This window comes from Prenolepis imparis, unplaced genomic scaffold, assembly GCF_030444845.1.
Source record: "Prenolepis imparis isolate NDT839.2.m4 unplaced genomic scaffold, iyPreImpa1.0 SCAF_4, whole genome shotgun sequence".
Lineage (NCBI taxonomy): Eukaryota > Metazoa > Arthropoda > Insecta > Hymenoptera > Formicidae > Prenolepis > Prenolepis imparis.
The window spans coordinates 6,098,551-6,109,275 of NW_028141162.1; positions in this window are offsets into that span (position 1 = coordinate 6,098,551).

Consider the following 10,725-nt stretch of genomic DNA (forward strand, 5'->3'; position numbering starts at 1 on the left):
CTCGTGCCGGAAAACGCGTACGCGACGTAATCTCGCTGTTAAAAAAAAAATCAACGTAAACATTAACAGAAATAATACCTAGGGAAATTGTTGCTTAATTTTACAAACGGTTTTTATTATGCCATTCGTTTCGCGATTAATGTAACACAATGTAAGGGAAAGAGACATTCTCGTTTCTAATAATAGGTGCAGAATATATTTCTCATTAATTAACGAACGATTACTCGGTTGAATATCAATTTTGCATAGATATCTAAATAAAAAGTTGCAATTCTTACTTTGATCAAGTTAAATACGCGGTCGGCCGAGTGACAGTGGTATGTCGTTTAAACCGTGAAGTACTTACCAAGAAAATTGAAAGCAAATTGCATTGAAATTTAAAAGCAATTCTGAACCTCGTTACACTGGAATAACACGCAGCTACAGTCCCATGCTGCGCGATCGGTCGAGCCGTTTTAAGCCGATTTCGCGCGAAGCAGTAAACGAATTTTAACCAATTGCGGTAAAAAATGTAATAACGAAATTGCTCTCGCCGCGATATAAAACAAAGTGCGATATAAAAGAACTTTTGTTTACGTTTCATGCTTTCAGGTATATATACTTTACTCTCAATTGTAGCTACAAGTCAATGCTTCTCGCCTTGTGTACTTTGGAAAAAAGTTTAATTGATAAAAATTTTGCTAAATAAAAAATGTTCGCAGGATTTAAAACTGTTTCAAGCAAAGTTGAAATGTAAATATTTTTTCATCTCGGTGTTAAGGACCGTTGAAAAATGATTAACGATTTGAGCGCGTGTCATAGGACACGTTACGTCAATTTCGTCCGGCGATATATTTTTTTCTTTTGCGAAGCAAAATTACATACGAAGAAAGGCAGAGGGTAAGCGAACGGGGAAGGCTGCGTGCAGCCAAAAGTTTCGGACTTTGGCGGGTTTCCGCGCGGTAACAGTCTCTGATCTATCGCTACTTTAAGCCAAAGGGAAAGCCGCGCGCGGCAGCAATTCCGCGGAACGCGGCGCCTTTAAACGAGGGGGAAATCGAACTTTTCCAATTGATTCGACTTAACCGGCACGAGAAAACCCAGCACGGTGGAGCAATCGCCGCGCGCCCTCCATCAACGCCATACCACCCTCCCTGGCGAACGCCACCGATATTCCGCACCACCTTCGACCTTTCTCTCTCTCCTTCGACTTCACTTGGACGACCCCGGGGGGCGAAATATCGCGCAAACTTTATCGCGGCCGCTCTCGGCTCGGCTCCGCATTCGGCTCTCTCGTTCTACTAGCTGCGTTATACTCGCACGTCCGTGTACCCGACTTTTTGACTTCTCAACTTTCCCGCGGATCGTTATCAAGTTCGACCACGCTCCGCGAATCGCTCGATTTTCGGAACCGCGGAACGGGAACTTGGATAATTACGGCCGCGGGCGAACGGAATCTCTGTCAAACATCGAGAAGGGAAAAATTTTATTTTGCAGAATATAATTGCATTCCCGCGCGAGGAAAGGCAGATGCGTTTAATAATTTTAATTGTTTATGCGAAGAAAGATGCTTTTCCTCTATCGGAATTTCGTTCTTGCGCAGAACGTATATCGAATTTGTTTCAGCGACCGATTCGTTCCAATTAATGCGATAAATAAGATGCAATTTACTGCAACAATTTAGAATTGAATCGAGAAATTACACTCCGTTCAGCTATGTTCGCGTTTAACTTTATATTTGTTTTTCATATAACGTTATATTTTATAACTACATTTTTGTAGAGTATATTATAAACTACATATTTTTTGAAATAAGACATTTAAATTAAGACAGGTAAATAAATTAAGATAGATATTCTTTTTAAATCAGTTTGCAGTTGCTATGTAAACATAAAAAGAATATTAAAGAAGAATAAAATCTTTCTTGGATGGTATAATAGATAATGTATATATTGTATGCATACAATTATATTTAGATATTATTTAAGAAATAATATAAATATATGCGGAATGTCTCTATATATATGGAAGCGCTAAGAATAATTGAAGATTTTGGTTTGAAATATTCAACAATCAATTTTATTAAGATGTATATAAAGACAAAGATAATAAACACATACTGCAGCGATACATCGTCTAGATAATTTATCATTAATCTGACATGTATGCAAGAATAGAGATGTTGTTAGAGCAGGTTATTAAATATTTATACAAGAAGAAATATAATATTCCAGATTGTACTTCCAGAACAGCAAATTATTGACGTAATTTAATCATTATTAAATCGTTTTATCAACGATTTCTTTATCTAAACGATAATTCATTATATATGTATATCTGTTCGTCAAAGCTAAAATGTATTAAGTTCATTTTTTGTCCAATATGCTTTTATTCGGTCGATCCCTTTCTAAAAAAGGCATGTTAAGTCAATTCTCACAAGTATTGTTGCCTCTTCTCCACGATGCTGATTGGCTGCCTCGATTCGCGATTATTAATCGAGTTTAATGTTTTATAAAATATTATTTAAAATATTATATTATTGTATTTAATTTTATTTTGAACAAACTGTCAAACTGCTAACCCTCGCGATGACAGTCTCTCGATGCTACGAATATAACGCATAATGCGAGAATATAGATGCAAAATAAAGATGCAACAATACTTGCAAGAATCGACTTAACGTGCCTTTTTTAGAAAAGGATGTTATAATATTTTAAATTCGATTAATATTTTTGACAATTATCAGAGCTGATTTTTGTCAAAAAATATTAATCGCAGATAAGATATTATAACATATTATTTAAAACGTATGTTACTATTATAATATTTTCAACATATTATATCTACCCCCATTACCGCTATAGAAATATTATAAAATAAATAATTTCTCACTCACCGATACGTGCAATAGCGGAGTTGTAGTACACAGCACATTGATCTGAAAACAAAATATTCAAATTATGTATATGTATACATATGTGTGTGTTGAATATCTCACACTGCAGTTTAGAAAAAATGTTTTATTTTGCATACCTCACAGTTGCCCCGATCTCGCCCGATGCCTCCCCGGGCCTCCTCCTCCTCTCTTGGTCCATGCGGTAGCACTCACGACACTCGCGAAAATACGAATAATTACGATCGCCCGATACTTTACACGGCACTCCCGACACGACGCGTGAATCGCACTGTGTATCGCAATGCTATATCTGTAACAAATAAAATACATGCATATATTAGAATAATCTTATTATTTCGCATTATAACATACACAATATAAATATGTAAGCTAGAATTAACGATAGATATGTCCACGGATCGCAACACATTCGCGCGCGCGAACACATATTAAGTTGGGTTATGTTGGCAAGAGATTTTGCATCGAATTTTTCGCGAAATATGCGTTTCGAACAATTACGACTACATATTAACGTTGAAATTATGATGTGCGATTGATAAATATTACAATACAAAGGTTAGAAATCGTTTCTAACGATTATGCTTACTAATTAATCACAGCGGGACGCAGCTCCAACTGCCTGATACTCCGCGGCGTTTCGGTAATGGCCGAAGCTACAAACATCGGCAACTTCATGCTAATAGCGCGCGCGCGATACTACATACATGACTTATAATATTAATAATTAATTAAAACTCCAAGGAGATTCGTTCGAAAAGATATAGCTTTAGAAAGAAAAAATATTAATCGAGAATAAGGTATTACAACATATTATTTACAACGTATTACTATTTTATAACTTTTACCATATTATTATTTTAAAATTTAATTAGCAAATTATAACATACACAATATAAATATAAATAGGTAAGCTAGAATATTTAAATAGCAAATTTTATTAATATTTTTTGACAGAAAAATCAGCTGATTAAGAAACATTGAGAGAAAGAATGTCTCTTTCTCTGCTCATAATATTTTCTCTCTCGTATTCATAGAAATGCTTCCGAGATGTTTTGTGTATTTAAAGCTTGATTATTGTAAAAAATAATTAATTTGTTATATAATTAATTTGTTGTAAAATAATTAATTTGGATAATTTGTCAGTGAGTATCTACCGAGCAATCACAACGTCTGATTAATGTCTTATATTACTACTGAAAAAAAATTAATTGAAGCTCTACATGACAAATATGATTAAAGCGTCAGCTGATTAAAGCGTTAATTTACTAATTAATTTTTAAAATGATGTTATAAAAATTAAAATAATATAATATGTATTAAATAATAGGTTATATAATACTTTAAACTCGATTAATATTTTTGACAGTTATCAGCTGATTTCTGTCAAAAAATATTAATCGAGAATAAGATATTATAACATATTATTTACAACATATTACTATTTTAATTTTTTAACATATTATTATTTTAAAATTTAATTAGCACATTAACGCTCTAATTAGCTAATTTCTGTGAAAAAAATTAATCGAGTTTAAACAAACTTTATATTATTTTTTTTTTAAATATAATTTTTTTTTAATATAAAACCGAAGAATGGCGCGCGCGTAGCGCGCGTTTGTGTTGTTCTAGTATATTAAATATTCGAGGTTCTTTCTGTTACTTCTTTTGTCAGCTGGAAAAACACGACCAAAAAAACTGACTTTTAGATGACAAAAGTGGTTCATTTGTATGCACATATGCCGATCAAATTAGCCTTCTTTTTTATAAGATTGATTTTGATGCTGATGAATTTAAGTGTGTTGATCTGAATCGTATACTGGAAGAAGAATGACTTTCCAAAAAATCTGTTCACCGTTCAATCCATGAAGAAAGAATCCTTATATTTCATCTAAGAAATATAAATTCTCACAAACATTATTGCTCTGGTTTACTTCACAATTCCAAAACAATTATTAATAAATTATAGTATGTTGCTATAATTTAGTTTTTTGAATGTTTAATTTTTGTAACATTTATTTCTTGTTGTCTAATAAAATTTCTTTTGGAATTATATTATGTCTCTATATTAGTTCATTATATCAAGTAAAATGGAAATTTATTTGATGTTAAATAGTAATTGGCTTTATTTTTCGGAAAAAAAAAACAATTGATGGAACTTACACATTAATATCAGGAATCAAGATTGAATCTGCTGTGGCATATTATTGCACATTCTTACATATTGCGGAAAATTGTCTAAATAGTGATAATATGATTTAATCAATTTTTAAATTCTTTTTCCTGTAAAATTTCAATTTTGATGCTCAATACACTTTAGTTCTGAGGTACAGATATGTACCGATACATTGTTTTCTCTTAATATAAATTTGATGTTTATTTATATTTTTTTAAATTATACCAGCAGAAATTTATAAAATAAATAAGAGTATATTATTAGATAAAAATATTTTTATAGAAAAATATATATTATTACATATACAAATTCCTCTTTCCATTCTTCTGGGTGTGCGTTTTCCTTGAGAAGACATATTGAAAGGAATTTTCAAAGCAATAACACGTGAATACGGCTAGTTCTATTATGAGATATCAATGGATCCTATAGTTGTCGCATACTACTCGAAGTCGGAGGCGAGTGCACTTTACGCGCTTGATCCGCTTGTCAGGTGCGCGCCGACTGCGTAAATCAATCCTAGCAATAATTTCCCAGGATTAATTGGCGAGTGATTGACACGGCGATTCGAGAGCTCGCGCCGTACTCCCAAGCAAAGCCTCGGAATTGAATGCGGAAGGATAATTGGTTTCGGCGCGCCGGTACAGAAGTAGCCCATACGAAGCCGGTAATAGCGAATTTGCCATCACCGCGTATACGAGATTAACCGTATATATTCCAACTACAAATAAATGAATCCCCCTAAATCCCCAGACTGGTGCATTGTCAGAGAATTCAATGAGGAATATATCAAAAGTAATTGATGTAAGAAAATTGAGTTGAAAAAAAAATTGACACGTGTTGTGATTATTATGCACGCAGGAGATATTCAAGATTTTTCGTCCTTACGTGAAGAGAATCCATTTGCAATTTAATGTAAGCGATGAAAATAGCGATCCAACTTTACGGCTCGATATAATCGATGTGACAGAAAACTCGATTATATACGCTTTAATGTCTCGTACAATTAAAATACGGTCTTCACGTTAGCTGCAAAAACATTGAAATATGAAGCGGCGCTAGAGTATAGAAAGATATATCGATTAGTATTTTTAGAAAGCAATTAAAAGTAATAAAAAGCGTATTAATGAATAGAGGGATATTCATCTTTTTGTAATTTTTATAATCTAATAAGTTGGCTAATAATTTAAATTCCCGAGGAATTTTATCTACACGTATTTTTCCTTTCTTATACAAATAATATATTAACTTCATCATTGAAAATGGTTTTGTATTCTTTTAATATTCGTAACTCGCGTACGATATGTGAAAATTTAACGTCACAAATTTTTCCATAATGCTTTTACATTAAAACGAAAATTATCATGAACCAATAATGGTTTTTCTAATGAGATAATTTTTAATCATGCGGACATAATTTGTAACACGCATTTGGCTTATTTGAGCTCTGGAGTTAGAGTGAGAATCGATTGTCCGTCATACTTAATTATGCTCGAAAGCCGAGAAAATGATTTATGAACGTATGAGCCATTTGAAACCATGCAGATCATAAATGGGTAATCGATGAGCCCATAGTAACACTATCTCGGTACGTTGATAGACGAGCTCATATCAAGCACACTCTCGTTTTCATCCAAGAATTTTCCGCTTTATCATATATTATGTAATTATTGATTCGAGTATTATCGATAATTATATTGATATACGTATATTAACAAATAGCTTGAAAAATTGTCAATTTAAAAATTAAATGTGACACATTATCCTAGTTTATTTTGTAAAATATGGTTGGAATTATGTTAAGAGAGCAGTAAACTGATCTCCGATATCAGCGTCAGAAGGATTCCTTTCACGTGCACCGAATTAGCGACGAAAGGTGCTTGGATGAACCAACGACGCTCTGTTCTCTTTTGTCCTTACTTGTTTTGGACCGAATCCGAATTATCGGAAAGCAATGACGGTAGCGTGTTTCGGTTCCTTTATCCGATTAATACGGCAGTGATACTGAACAAAATTCTCGATCTCCTCTTCTCGCTACGCGTTTATCGTTGATGTCGTCATTGTCTTTTTTCCTCTTTCTCTCTACTTTTTGTTTTTTCGCCGTAATCCATTCGATTGCGCACGGTTGTAGATACCATCGTAACGATTCCGGCAGCGAGCACAGCATTACGTTGTTTCTCGTGCTACGTAATGCCTGCTAAATCGACGCGAGCGACGAAATTCGCGAAATTTCGACAGGCTTTTAAACCAACACTTCGGTTTATGGCCGTATTACATCCACTCTTGGAGCACGCGCCAGTTAACTGGAACGCCGGGCAGAGTCTTTCGCAAAATTCCTGATGTCTCTTGTAATGTGATAACGCGATGCATGACGCCGAGGATGTAATGCCACCGTGAAAGAAGGGATTTTGAGTGAGATCCTATTACTTCGGCGGCGCTTAAATTGAAAGAGCGTTGTTCACGCTATACTAATTTGAAAGAAGCCCAAGGGGGAATTAATGCGTGTTGAAATATCCCAACATCGGGAGAGCAAAACGTTCCTTCTTTCGTTAATTTGTCATAACTTGCAACGAAAGATTACTAAAATAGCGCTTATTTATGTTCTTTCAGTCGTATAATTATTTAATTTATCTAAACCAATCTTTGTTCTACTTCTCTCTTTGTAAGTGTTTCTGTTTAAACGAATATCTCTATCAGCATAATGAATGACGTGACATTTGTAGAAAATTGAAAATACCGTAGCGTAGAGACTAACGCTCGCTGGAACCTTTGACATGTCTAGCTATTCGCTGGTGTTTGACGAGGGATTCGGACAAATTGCAATTTTCCGGTAGGGTCGCCAAATTGTTGAAACTTGAAAAATGCCGGCCAATTTTCAGTACTACATACCGACTTTTCGTACCTGATGAGCATTTTTCTATCTCATCGTTCACGAACCCCCTTCTCGTTTATCACGCGTATCTCGTTTATCACCCTTGTCTAGGAGCAGAGGAATTTTCCGATTACTGTCCGAGCTTTTAGCTGAGCGTGGCTAATCGTTCGGAACAACATTGCGATAACTATATAACGTGGTATGGCGTGAGAGTAGAATGCGATAAATTTCAGCAAAGGTTTATCATAAAAATAATAATAGAGAAATCGTCACTTTCACGAGAGACCTCATTGAAGAGATTCTAGATTACGCGGCGTTTCTACTTTGACATTTACTTGGCGTGTTTCACGCGGCGACTTCATGTTCCGCATATTCATCCCCGGAGATGCTACATTTAATTAATGTGTAAAGTGTGCATTTGACGCGAAATTTACGTACACCACTGCAATGTTATGTTGCACCGATAGCGACACGTATGATCTATACGCCGCGGGCACGAAGCGAGAGGGAACTTGGCGAAATGGGTTAGCGGAATGGACACGGAAATGGGCTTCGAATATTGAAACTCTTAATTTACATACCGTCCGCCCGCTTCCGCCATCAAATTATTAGAAAGTTTAAGGGCACTCGCGGCGAATGCTAATTCGCGACTCTGCCGGGTCGAAGGGTATAAAGATTCCCGGTAGCTCCATCGAAGCGGTAATAGACTCCATAAGCAAGTCTCGGCAGGTGCTCGAAAGTTTTACCTCTCTCTTTTAAAGGTACAAGGTAAAGTTTCTCAAAACCGAAGCGTCTCCTCGAAGATGTTGAAATGCGGGCGTAAGATGCCGCGGACGCGTAAACCGAGACGAGCAACGACTAGGACTAAGACGTTTCTCCCCACATGCTTACATCTCACGATCAGCTGAGATGTGTCTTTAATACTTAGTCAGTCTTTCTCTCTAATTTATCGTCGCGAGATATATAACATGCGAAATAACATGACAAAAAAATCTTAGAATTCTAGTTTTACAAACGATTGCTTCAGCCATATATTGCTTCTTAGATCAGAAAATAATAAATATCATTACTTGCATTAAATTATCAGATCTATGTATATCCTTAGCTTTCCTCATGTGAACATAAATTCCTTTGTGTGGCCCCATTCGGCCTTCGATATTCCCTTTCTACTTTCTACAGAACCACTTAAATCTTCGATGCCCTGGAGGGTTGAGGTAGTAGTAGTACGAGGCCAAGTACCGTTTACTGGGAATAGTTCAGCTTCTTCCCGAAAGCAACGCGAAGAGGAAGGCGGCTTTCACGATGAAGATGCAAGAGAAAGAAAGAGAGATAGAGGAGAGAGAATACCGATTTCCGCGGGCTTATCGCGTACGGTGTCTACGCAGAAATACGTTTCGAGTGGCATAATACAAAGATTACGCGAAGGACGTGACTTAACATAACTCAATGAAGCTCAGACCGAGTTAATTAAATCCAAGGGCGGTCGACGAAGCGCGGGGAAGATAAAGACTGGCGAATAGAATGACGAGAAAGGAAACGGAGAGGGTGTCGTACACGAAGCGAGCTGCCATTATCGAGGCATCGTTTCCTACCCCTTCGCTCTCTCTCTTTCTTTCTTCTGCTTCCTCCCTGTCTCTCTCTCTCTCTCTCTCTCTCTCTCTCTCCCTCGTTGCCTCTCAACACTCTGCCACGTCAGGTAAGAGTGTGTATGTACATGCCGAACCTCATACACATAGACGCGTTGGAAAGTCGGTGGTATGCGCGATGGAGCGCGTGCAGGTGGATGCATGCGCTTTTACCATCTCCACCCTGCTCGAAGTTCCGCTAGGATTGAGCGAAGTAGAGCCTCTACCGACCGTCGTGTCTATCAAAGCGGGTTAAGGACCCTTCCTCCTCCTTCTGCGACCCTCTTCTTCGCGCAAGCGTCACTTATACTTCCGCCGTTCACGCGCGCCCGCGGCCCACCAGACGCGAAATAATATTTCGCGTAATCTTCCGCGCTCAAACGAAACTTGAGTAGATGCAAAATACGAGTAAATGAGGTGCCCGCGAGGTCTTCTCGAGGTCGTAGAGTCTATGCCTGCACTGATAGCCCGGTAACGCTCTTGAAATGTGCCTACCTGACAGAGAACATGTGTCAAAACCGTCACACAAGTTTCTCTTTTAGAGAAACATATATCAGCTGAAAAATTATTTATAATATAATTTTTTAAAATTATAACACGAACTTTATCGATACGATATATTGGTGATGCAATAATAAATATTTATAATTGCGGTAAAATACACGTTTTTCTATTTTTTCTTTTTTTTTTTGTATAAGTTTTATATCTCATAATCATTTTATATCGCATAACTATCCCGTGTCCGAGTTTTTATCTAATATTTTTCTGTTTAAAATTTGTTTAAAAGCACATATTTCCAAAGTCTAGCGAGTCTTTCCTAAGTACATGAAATATCGTATTTTGCGAAAGGTATAAACGACAAACCCTGTAAGAATAGTAGAATAATTTGCAGAAAAATGGTAGTCCGTGCAATTTTTTATTTAAGCTTACATTAGGTAAAATGCATGCATTAGGTACGAGTCGCAGCGCGACCGTTACGTCTAGTTTCGCGAATTTACATCCAGAAGTATTTCGCGCTACGGATATTTACGGAAGTAGCATGAACGAGTAACGAAGAAATTCAGAACAAAAGACAGGATAAGCTGACACGCGGTCCGCGATGATAAAATACTATCGCATCGCGCGGTTTTACGCGGTATAACCGGAAAGTAATGTCGGTAAT